Raw genomic sequence first — 13046 nt, forward strand, 5'->3', positions numbered from 1 at the left:
ATCATCATCTAGAATCATATAATATTTTTATATTAGAATTTAGAATTTCAACTTCATCATCATTTATTTTCATTAATTAAAATAACTTCTCAATTCTTTTTATTTAATCAACAGATATATAGGTTATCAACAATATAATCTCAACATATATAAATATCATAATCATGTGAGTATCAACGTGTATATCTGTATCAATGGTATAAATTTGATAAATCAACTAAAAAGTGAATCAACTGGAGTTAATATCATCAGAGTATAATAATGTCACACATATAGGCTAAAAGTTTCCTCAGAATATACTGTCGCATATATTATCTAACCTACGGGCTAAAAGCCCACATCAATGGAAGACATAATAAACACTAACTGCGGATGACCACGCTACCACAACATGTGGGTGGTCAGGTACTCTGGACCGCGAGCGACTACGCTACCACAACAACATGTGGGTGGTCCAATACTTTGGTATAAAACTTTGGTATAAAGCTAAGCTCATAGTTTTCACTTTTTTGTATTTTTCATTATCATCTTTATTATTTCACTTTACTTCTTTTTACTATTTATCATAATTATTATATTCTCAATCTGTATCTTCTCGATTAGTCTAAACGATCAACTCGAATCAACTTTTAATATAATTTTATTAATTCATTAAGGTATCATCATAAAATTTGCAAGTAAAGGTCAATATCAACAAGATCAAGATGTAATATCAACAAGATCAAGATGTAATATCAACAATATGGAGTATAAAAGATCAAGCAATTTAAAGGCAGGTATCAATAGAAGAATAAGTCCGAATATCCATTAAATTTTTAAAATACTCTTTCCCATCTTAAGCCTCATATGAACTCATATGTGAACAAGAAATAATATCAATTATTTATTCTCCAATAGTTTAATTATTTTAACCTCATTTCATTATTTTAAATATCATTTTAATCCCCATTTTGAAAAGAAGTATACAAGTATACATAATCCATTTAATCTATTTATTCATGCACAAAGAAATGTATGAGTCAAAAGATATAATGTACTTACTTTTATATACAATAAAAACTTCGAATGTCAATAGATCACTATGCTCTACTTGAACTCATATCTACAAGTATCATATGAAAATACTTCAAATATTCAAAATGATAGCCAATAACATAATAACACGAGACGGATCAAATCTAGATTCTGCTATTTCAATATACTCTCAATTTCTACATGGCATCTATTGCCACTATCAAATAAAAAATTTATTTAACCAATTTAAATAGAAATCTAATAAAATAAAATCTATACCTCGCAACTTTCCTTCGGACAACGAAACAACGAGGATGTTTCGTTTACGAAGAAACACTTTAGCCAGTCTCATGGACTCAATATCCCGTTCCACGAAAATTTTTTATTTACGGCGGCCAATCCAATATAATGAATTGTCATTAGTCCAATTTAATTAATTATTCTTCAATATCAAAATGACTTATGTATCGATCCTTACCATTAAAACAGGAGAAGAAAACCAAGAGGATTGTTGCTTGCTCCTTGTTGTAGTTGACAAAGGGGAAAAAGGTTGCTCACAAAGGGCTACTCACTCGACTAGCTTCAGCAGCCAGTGCAGTTGAAAGAGGGCAGCAAGGAAAGGGGAATGAAAGGCTCATGGCTATTGGAAAAGAGCAACAATGAAGCTTGCTATGGTTGCTGGAATAACGCAGCAAGGTGCTACTCAGTTGCTGTGATTGATGGAAAAACGCATCAAGGTGTTGCTCGTTGGGAGAGGGCAGCAACTAGGTTGCATTTCCCCTCTTAGTTGGTGCCTAGCAAGCTTCGATGGGCTCCGGTATCTGCTGCCAAGAAGTTGGGAAACCAGGGAGAAGAGAAAGATAGGGAAAGGGAGAGGTTATTGGTCGGAAAAGAGAAGCCCTAGCTGTTGTTGAAAGAGGGCAGCAAGGTGCTGCAATATGGCTCCTTTTCCGCTCTTCACCGGTGGCTTCAGCTAGCTTCGTCAAACTCCAATGGTTGTCATCACAATGCTGGAAGAAGGCAGCAGGTGTTGCTACTCTCTGACGGAGAAGAGGAAGAAGCAGAGGGAGACGGGAGGTTGCTGCTGTTGGAGAGGAGAAGGAGTAGAGGAGATGAGCGACTGGTGCTTGGAAAGAAATGAAGGGAAGAAGACAAGGGAAGGAAGAAGGAGATGGGCAATCAGTGCGTGGGGGTATGGCAGTGGCAGTCATGTGCGTAGGGAGAAAAAAAAAAGGGAGAGAGAGAAATTTTTTTCAAAAATATTCTAATTCATTTTAAACTGATCGAATAGGTTTCAATCTTCAAATTGATTCAGTCTTAACTTGGTTGAATCAACTTTAAATCAATCACGGTTTGAACTAATGTACACTATAACAAAATTGACTTTCCGCAGCGCGTAAATAAGCTATCCACAGCGCACATTGTATGCTGCATAACCCCAAGCTGTTGAAAGTCATAATACATCCGCAGTGCGCGGGGCGTGCGCTGCGGAAAATTGCATCCGCAGCGCACGGGCGTGCACTGCGGAAAGTTACATCCGCAGCTTACGGGCGTGCGCTGCGGAAAGTTACATCTGCAGCTTACGGGCGTGCGCTGCGGAAAGTTACATCCGCAGCGCGCGACCTGTGTGCTGCGGATGCAATATTCCGCAGCACGCGCCCCGCGCGCTGCGAATGTATTTTTCCACAGCACGCGCCCTGCGCGCTGTGGATAATTATATTCCTAAGGTACAATATACCTACCTATATACACAAATATAATACAAATATAAATAATTATAACCTGTTCAAAACTCTTAACATTTATAATCCAACATACAAATACCACCTCTACGAAACTGTCAATCAAAATTGTTATGAGATAAAATAATAAATATTGATTACATAAAGAGAATATGAAAAAACTTACCATCCTGATCTACGATATATAGCAGGTGTAGAAATAAAGAAATATCACCAGTAATAACCTATAAGAAAAAAATTAGTGTATTAATAATTATTTACAAATATTTAACAATAAGATAGTATATAAATAACTAAATAAGCAACAAATTATATAAATATACTGAATAAACTAAATTTCTCATAAAAATTTCATTACCATTTATAAAAGATCTCCGCATTTTTTATATAATGTCAAAGTCCTCATTTTCATTAGAATTATCGTCGTTGTCGTTGTCGTCGTCGTCACCGTCATTAGAATCATTATCATTAATTTTACTTGCATCCACATTTATTACAATTCCGCTGGGATCTCATAATGTTGAAATAATATATTCTTCAGTCTGAAATGTATTCCTAATTTCTTCTTGTTGATATGCAATGTCTTCCCAATGTTTCTCAATCTTTGTCCATGTTTTAGTTTTACAAACAACCCACCAATTATTTTTGTCACGTCTCAAACTAGGATACAAAGCATAGAATACCTGAATAGCTTGTTGTGCCAACACAAATGGTTCATATCTTTTATAAAATCTCTTATGATTTATTTCAACCAAATTATAATGTGGATGCACCTTTATTCCTCTGACAGGGTCAAATCAGCAACACATAAACAAAATAACTCGCATTTCTGGTCCGGGGCATTCTACCTCTATAATTTCATCCAGCAAACCATAAAAATCATTACTTGCACTACCTCTATCATTATCTGATGACTGAACACATACCCCACTATTCATTATACTCTTTCCCATTCCATATCCTTGAGTATGAAAAATATATCTATTTATGAAATATATTGGTCACATGCGTACCAATGCTTTTGGACCCCAAGAAAGATGAAATAAAAATTTCTACTTAAGGTGAGCTTGATTATCATGAATCTAAAATAAAAAAATATGTTTAAAATTTTGTATATGTATAAATGATAGTACAAGTTAGATTAACTACTTACATACGATTTGAATCACGATGCAAATTCTTCATCGCAAAATCGATCAAAATCTTGTGTCGACATTTCAGAATAAAAGTGTTGAAAAATCGTTTAAAAAAATTAAATTAAAACACAAAATAACCACTCAAAATTAACAAAAATATAAAATATAAAATATATACTCACTTGAAATATGACGTGACTTCTGGACAATTCAATAAAATATATGTCAGGGTTGCACGCCATTCTTGACTAGTTAAATATCTCTGCTTACATTGTCCACTTTGTCGACCAAGATAGTTAAAAATGAGTTTAAATTTGGATTAATAGGACCTTCATCATTTCTTCATGGTCTCTGTCTTTTCAGCAGCCCACCAACCAACGGCCGGCCAGCAGGCTACCAGCGGCTGGCCAGCTGGCCACTAGGGACCTGCCAGCCAGCAACCCCCAACCATCCCTTCAGCAGCCAGCCATCGGCCTAGCTGCAGAGCCCCGCGAGCGCACGGTCTGCTAGCACCCCGCAAGAGGTAGGCCAGCGGATCACCATTGTCCGGCCAGCGGGCCGCCGCCGGCCGCCCACCAACCCGCCCGGGCCCAGCCAGTGCGCGTACCGCCGGGAGAGGGAAGAAGGATCGATCGAGGGAGGGATTTACCATTGTGCGAAACTGTTCCAGTCACCGGAGGAACCGAGATCGTCGGGTCGCCGGATCGAGGTTGCCGGATCGGATCAAGGTCACCAGGAGAAGGGAAAATCGTGAAAGAGAAAGAGAAAAAGGGAAAAAGGATTCGCGTTGGCATAGGAATAAGTTAGGGTTTTGGCGACGAATCCAAATTCGTCGCTAAATTTGCTACAAATCCGTGATTCATCACAAATTTGGCAACGAATCAGAGATTCATCGCAAATTTAGCGACGCAATCATGTATTCATCGCCAAATTTAGTATAAATTTGCTTGTGATAAAATGCATTCATCAGTCGACTGGGATTATCCTGGTCCAAAATAAACAGAAATATTAGTCGAGTGAAAATCACCTACCAATCGACTGGCGAGAAAGATCATTGGCGACAAATTGAGGTTTCGTCATCAAATTTAGGACGAATCACGGATTCATCATGAATTTGTGATGAATCACTGATTCATCGTAAATTGGCGATGAATTTGGCGACGAATCCGCATTCGTCGCCAAAAACCCTAACTCCCACCGGATCCCTTCTCCTTCACCAAACTTGGGGACGAATTCATGATTCGTCGCCAAGTTTAGTGACGAATTATGGATTCGTCGCCAAGTTTGGTGATGAATTATGAATTCGTCGCCAACTTTGGCGATAAATTATGGATTCATCGCCAAATGGTGACGAATTCATGAATTCGTCGCCATTGGACGACGACTTTGGCAATAAACATTTGTCATCACAATATCCGCTACTAAACTATTTTCGTCACAAAGTTCGTTGTAAATTTATGATGAAAATACTTTTCATCGCAAAATTTGTACCTAATTTGTGACGAAAATAATTCGTCACAAACTTTCATTGCTGATACCCTTTATTTTTGTAGTGCTCAACTAGGACTTCTCCTTGCCCGGTCTAATCGACTCGAACTTCTAGCTAGTATTTTGGCCAAACTAACCTAACTAGACTTTACTCACATCCAAATATTAGATCTTGTTTGGATCAATCCTTGGTCAAACAGATCAGACCTAGGTGTATTATCAAATATCGAAACTCTAGGTACAGACTAGTGCTCCTTACACTAACAATCTCCCCCTTTTTGATATTTGACAATTTCTTAAGTTTAAAATTAGTCAGGATTTAACAATCTAAAAAAATTCTAGATTTTTAACTTAAGTGTCCTTCTCCCCCTTTTCACACATCAAAAAGATTTTTAATTTTGCACTAACAATAAAGGTTTCCTATTGTCACAACTTAGTCTAGACAATTCTTGAATGATCATAGTAGATGTTAAAATAATTTTTTAAAAGGAGTTTTCAAAAGAGTTCTCAAAAAAATATTTTCAAAATAACTTTTGAAATGTGCTTTTCATATGAGTTTTTCAATGATTTTCAAAATAAGTTTTAAAACATGTTTTTCGAAAGAGTTTTTCAAATATAAGTTTTGAAATGTGTTTATCAGATATTTTAAGGTAGATGAATTTTAAAAACTATTGATTATTCTTTTAAATCAGAATCTTTCCTTTTACCTGACACGCCCTTAGGACTCTTTGTTAACCACAAAATAATCTCCCTATGTGTCTTAGAGTTTGACCCAAATCAAAAGGATAATTTTTAAAATAATTTTGAACCACATTTTGAAATGCTTTTCAAAGATTTTTCAAAATTTTTCAAGACTTTATAAAAGATAATTTTGAAATATGTTTGCCCTTTTGATTTTGGATTTTGGATCTCCCCTTGATCTGACATTTCCTTAGGGTTTCTTGTTATCTACAAGGCAAAATCTCTATGTGTAGGGATCATCCCAGTGCATTGCACGTGTTTACATATTTCGTAAACGTGCGCAGCAGAAATAAACTAATAATTAAAACTAATTATCATAATACACGCATGCAAATACAGAAAATAATATGTACAAGGCATGACTGGAATTTAAAATTTTAGAATAACAAATATTCTATGCGTACTTGGTAGATGACATTAAGCGGGGTTGGTATCAATCGAGCGGCCCTTGTCCAAGTTCTGCCTCTACTGATGATCTACGCCAAGTTCTCGTCTGGATGACTTCGTAAGTTATGAGTCGCATCACCATCGTTGGTACTAGCTAACAATCGACAACGATCGATACGAGAGAAAAATCTAATTCTGAAAAACATGCAACAACATTCATCATGACCATATTTTGAGATTTTCTAAATATCACCGACAATCGTATTCTCAGTGTAGCTTTCGATGATCAACCTTTGACCACCGACAAAGGGGCAAATAGCCAGAACCTTTTCAACATTGATAGAACGATCTCCGAAAACTTTACATGTTTCCGTAGAGATGGTTGATGGTCGTCAGACGACTAAAGGTGATTGGCAATGATTGGATAGCTCTTCACAAGAGTTATCAATGGTGTTTCTTCTCCAACAATAGTTGTCGTCGATGAACATTTCACCGACCAATGGCAGCCCTTCACAAGAGCTCCGGTGGTTGGACAACGATTCCTCCTCCCCTATTTCTCGTGATTCTCTCTCGTTGTGAACGAAGACTACAGCGCCCACGCCATCGGAGGGGTAGCGCTCGAATTTCTCCGGCTGCTCCTCGCTCTCACGGACAAAGAAGAATGGGGCGGCTGGTGGCAGCGACTGCCATTATACTCGGGTGAAAAGGGGATGCGCAATGACGCGATCGAAAAGCTAAGGGCGGCTCGAGCTACGGTTCTTCCCTTTCTCTTCCTCATGACCAAGCATCCTCTTAAAGCTCGATTAGCTCAAGTTTTTCGCCGACGACCGTGCGATTTCAGGGAAGAAGAAATCACATGCGATTAGGGCAGAGGAACAAGTTGCGCAATTAGGATCGGGAAGAGGAGAAGAAAACTAGGATTTTGAGCTTAAATCAGGTTAATTTATGGTTTACTGTAGCGAACCAGTCAGACCACTATAGCAAACCAAGTTTATTTTGGTTCAAAACTAAATCGCTTGGTTCAATAACCAAATGACCTCCAATTTAACCTAAACCAATTTTGTTCGTTTCATCTTCACAAAATGAAGCCCATCATTACTTTTATTTTGTCAAAATATCTTCCATCATGAACCAAATTAAGTTGGTTTAATTGGGTTCAAAATCGAATCATTTTGTTCAATAACCAATTACCTCAGATTTAAACCAAACTAATTTTGTTTATTTCGTCTTCATAAGACGAAGTCAATCATTTTGCCCTTTGTCTGATCCAACCAGGCATTATTTCTCTTGATCTGAGAATCCAATTCCTAAACTCATTTTAAGTCCTTCAGAGAACTTGTAGTGCGTGTGACCCAATAGGTTCCCGGTTATGTTGGTCATCCGTAATTAACCATTAATTATGGGATGATCATGAGTGGCACCTGGTAGTGCATCATAATCTTCAATTGATCAAAAAATTAACGATTGATTCGAAAATAATTTTCTTAACCCTTCAGCAGCTAAAATGAAACGTGTCTCGTTCCTTTCACCGTCTTATACCTGCTTTTGGTTAAAGCTTGGCCCACCGCTCTCAGACAGGTGCCGGAGTTCTCAGTGAAGAACTTTCCAGCAGTCACCAATCAGAGCCACTGTGAAAAGATTCGTCCGACTATCGCTGGCCACCGGAACATCTTTAATGGTCAAAAATTATTTCCAGCCATTTGAAGCTGCTGTCGGAAGCCAGAGATCTACTGTTAGTGTTTTGTTACTAGGATTTATCGTTGCTAGGAGCTTATGAAGTGTCCAAAAATCAATCCATCTTTATCGGAAAGGTTTCATCTATTTGCCCCTAAATTGATGGTCAATGGTTGACCATCAAAAATTACACTGGAATACGATTGCCGATGATAGTTAGAAAATCCCAAAAAATAATCGCGATAAATATTGTTGCTTGTTATCCATAATTAGGATTTTTCTCTCGTATCGATCATTGTCGATCATCGGCTAGTACCGAAGACGGTGATGCAACTCATGGTCCAGACGAGAGTTTGGCGTGGATCACCAGTAGAGGCGGAACTTCGATAAGGATTGCTCGATTGATGCTAACACCGCTCAACATCATCCAATAGGTATGCGTAGAATATTTATTATTCTGTAAAATTTTAAATTTTCAACTATGTCATGTATTTGTTATATTCTGTATTTGCTTGCGTGTGTAGTAATAATTAGATGTAATTATTAGTTTATTTCCACTACGCACGTTTACAAAATGTGTAAACACACAATGTACTGGGACAATCCCAATAGGAAAATGCAATAGTATTTCATCTCCAACCCCTCAAGAATCGATACCTTCAAATTATCTCGAACCCCACCTTTATAGGGTTGTTGTTCGAGTTGATTTCTGCCTTCCAATCAACTATTAGCCTTCACCAATCGACTGTTGTAGAGAATCTGACTGTTAAAACCAGTGTAACGACTCTTTCCACGTAGTTTAACACTACTAGTCAACTACTAATTGTTGGTGTCCTGCTTAGTTTTGATGTGATCAACCACTGTAAAAGGCTTCTCCGCAAGGAGATTTTCATAGTCGAGCTTCAACCGCCTTGGCTTACAACCACCTAGGTTGTAACCAAGTACATCTGTGTGTATTTGCCTTTTACCATTTGTTAATTTAATTAATGTTTGTTTATTTAATTGATTGCTGCTAACTTCTATCCTTGTAAGGAAAAGCAAGAGATTTATGTTTTATTTTCAGGGGCAATTCACCCCCCCCCCCCTCTTGCCGGTCCATCTCAATCCAACAAGTGGTATCAGAGCGGAGGACACCGCAGAAGGACTAACCGCCAACTGCAGTAAATTTCAAGAAGATGGTTAGACCAGTGATATATCCGTTGAAATTTGAGAGGGAGTTTAGAGCATGGAAAAGAAAAATGAAGGTATTCTTTTCCACAGATTATAAATTATTAATTATCATGAAAAATAGCTATGCAGCTCCGGAAGATAATGAAGGAAAGATCAAGGATCCTGACTCCTGGAACAAGAAGGAGCAAGCAGACGCTATAGCGAATAGAAAGGCAGAATTCCATCTGCTGACCGTCCTCCTCGAACAAGATGTCAATCGAATCGGGAAGTACGACTCGGCAAAGGAACTTTGGGAAAAAAATTTGGAATTGCACGAAGGCACCTTGGAGGCAAAACTGACGCGGCGAGATATCCTTAGACGCCGACTGACCAATCTCCAAATGGAAGACGGAGAATCAGTTGCAAAATTACACGCCAAGGTAAAAGAATTAATCACAAGTCTCGAAAATCTTGGAGAAAAGGTGACCTGTTACGCCCCGGGAGACGGCTTTCCGAGAAATTTCGGCAGCATCTCCCCTGTAACAATGAACTTTCCCTGTATACATACACATAATAAGGCCCACACGGCCAATCCATAACAGGCTATGGATTTATATATATAACAGAAATGAATGTGACCCACACGGTCACTAACACATCCTACTGTAATATCACATCCACGCATATATATATATATATCAAATCCGAACAAGAATTCGGTAAACAACACGAAATGGAAGTCAGAAATATATCGACAGCGGAGAACTAAGTACTCAAGTGGAAAACTCATCGAGAAATCCCATAAGTTCGAATACATGTATGCGGAATAGTAAATAAACCAAAAACTCAATAGTTCGGGACTAGCAGAACAGCTCTCCAGACGGCATCAACCTGAAATACAATACAGGTAAACGGGGTGAGTTCCAAAAGAAACTCAGCGGGTATCTAGCAGATATGTGTATAAAGCTATCAGCAGTAATAACATGCTGTACAGTCTACTGGAAAGTAAATAAGGTAGAAAACTGAACAACAGTAGATCTGTACATACCAGAGTCTGATAAACAATAGTAAGGTGAAAGGTAATCCCCAAACCAACATATAGGTATCCTGTGCATGCATGTCATCCAAGTGCATCAAACAAATGCAACAATCACAAACAAATGCAATAGTGCAGTATGCACATGATGCAATGCATGTCCTGGTCACCCCTGACGCCAGTCAGACCGGTCACCACTCTAGCGGCGAGGTCGCGTGGGAATCTAACCCGTCAGATCACTCATCCACAGTGGTGGAGTCGCGTGGGTAGGGCTGTGACCTCTGTGCACTCTGTCGTCACTGCTCCTGCGTGACCGAGTGGACAGGATGTCCTCAAGGTGTACACCTATCCTGGTACCCAAATCATAAGTGGGCGAGCAAGCTCTCATCTCCTGGTCACAATGACAGAGGAGGGATCCCTGTATGCTACCACGCTACGAAACCACTATCCTGGGTGGCCTAGCGGAAGCTCCTGTCAGGGCAAGTATGCACCAATCTAAAGGTTTCCACTAACCCATGAGTGGATTGTGTGTGTAAATCATACACAAGCGACGGACTTACACCTGTGCTGCTATAATAGGAGCGACTCGACTAGAATAGGAACAGAACGCCAATAATCGCTAGGCATGCAATTACACACACCCTTTGATTGGTAGCCCGCATGTAACTGACGCCGGACTCAACAACAATGGAATCCCGCACGTCAGTTATGCAATATATGCAAGCATGATGTATGACACTAGTCCATGCAGCATATATCCAAATGCATATCCATCAGTATGATCCATGCACCACCTATCCATCTACAAGTCCATGTCATATGCTCCCATAATCAGAATGATATAAGGTATCACGTCTAGTATAAACACCGATACAGAGCAAGATAAATCCAACTAAAGCATATGGACAAGTATCAGGTGGTATCAAAACTCCATAGGTATCAGATATCTAAACATGGCAAAGGTATCAGATATCTAAACATGGCAAGGTATCAGATATCTAAACATGGCAAGGTATCAGATGATATCCGGAGAAAGAAATAACTGATAACCAGAATATAAGCATGTGTAACTGATAACAAAGTCAGATCCAAGCAGCATGTATAGTCCAAATGAGCAGAACATAATTACTGGAATCTAGCAATTTACACATATCTGTAAGCCATATCTATAGAAGACAAGTCAAGGTACCCGCCTGCCAAGATAAGATGCGTGAGATCGTAGGAAAATCCTAATAACCGCAACCAATCAAGATCCTGTAAAAAGGATAACGATCCTAATCACAAAGATATATGAAAACTTTCCATCAAAGAATCCTAATTAGGTTTTAAGGATTATTTAACCTCATCCTAACCAACCCAATCCACCAGAACAGATAAATACCAAAATCATAGTATTCAATGAAATTGGAAGATTCACTAAGAGCTTACCTCAAATTAGGTTTCTTGCTCTAAATCCACCGTTCCGCTCAATCAAAATCCACTCCAATCCTATTGCTTATGAACAGAACCACAATCCCAATCAACTACTTTAACAAAACCAAGTAAATCACAACTGGGTTCAAGAACTAACTAGGTTAACATTTGCTCACCTCGGCAAATAACCAAACGAGTATCTCACCCACCCGTAGTCAATCTTCTCCCCCTTTCTGTTGATCTACCACAAAACATCACCCATTAGAATCCTTATGAGATACCATCTGAACAGGAAATCCAGTTTATCTGTTAACCATACCACAACGAAATTACCTTAGAACTGTTCCCTCCGTGCCCTAGCTCACGAAGAAGAGGAACAGGGCAGCATCAGCGTTGGGCAGAAAAGGCGGAGCGGCGGCGTCAACTCGCGACGGCAATGGCAGAACTCAGATTGGTGAAGAAGAAGAAGAAATACTAAGATCGATGGCTGCTGCACACGATCGGAGAACTCGCGCGGCGTCGGGTCAGCGGCAGCAACGAGCTCGCGGAGGAGGCGATGTCGGCTGCGTCGCGTGAGGGACCGAAAGATGGCGAGGGCGTCCGGCGCTGGATCCGCGAGCAGCTGGCGAAGGATGCGAGGACTGGCGTCGCGGCGGCGGCGTGAGAAGATCGGAGGAAGAGAAAACCGATCGGGGAAGAAGAAGAAGGAAGCTCGCGAGGGGAGAGTTGCGGCGGAAATCGCGAGGTGAGGTATTCTTATAGGGTGGGTTTGACTTAATGGTTTGGGTAATGAGAATCCAATAACCCGTTACTCCATTAATTTAGTTTATTTACATTTTAAACCCTATTACTTCAGTATTTTACATGACCAATCGCGATGCTCAAAGGTATGCCCTAAACGCATTCCCGAGAACCCCAAAATGGACCTCAGTAATCGACGCATACTATATTTCAAAAGATTTAGAAATGAGTACGTTAGAACAGTTATTTTCTACATTAGAACTTCACGAATCTTGATGTGTAGAAAAAATAGAAAAACAGACAACGTCATGCTGAATACAAGATCCAACTCGACGAAGAATCTTCATCGGACGATGAAGAAACAGCTCTAAAGGTAAGAAACTTGTCTAAATTTATTAAAGCTAATCGCTCTAAAAAGGTGCAAAGAAAGAAGAAACGCACGGTCCGATGCTACAACTGTAACGAGGAGGGTCATCTGAAAGATTAGTGCCCCAAACTCAAGAACTAGCCAAAGAAGAAGAAGGC

At 39.2% G+C, this 13046-nt stretch overlaps 1 long non-coding RNA gene across 1 annotated transcript; it reads right to left on the bottom strand.

The window, feature by feature from the left end:
- Positions 1-11559: 11559 nt before the first annotated feature.
- LOC141812417 (uncharacterized) lies at positions 11560-12288 on the bottom strand. Its single transcript, XR_012600294.1, has 4 exons — positions 12114-12288; positions 11957-12021; positions 11796-11861; positions 11560-11621 (listed from the first exon to the last, which is right to left on the bottom strand). It is a non-coding gene; the product is annotated as an uncharacterized LOC141812417 (long non-coding RNA).
- Between the last annotated feature and the right edge of the window lie 758 nt (positions 12289-13046).

The sequence above is a fragment of the Curcuma longa genome, chromosome 19 (assembly GCF_044706935.1).
Source record: "Curcuma longa cultivar G26 ecotype Majalengka, Jawa Barat chromosome 19, ITB_CL_G26_1.1, whole genome shotgun sequence".
In the NCBI taxonomy this organism is placed as follows: domain Eukaryota; kingdom Viridiplantae; phylum Streptophyta; class Magnoliopsida; order Zingiberales; family Zingiberaceae; genus Curcuma; species Curcuma longa.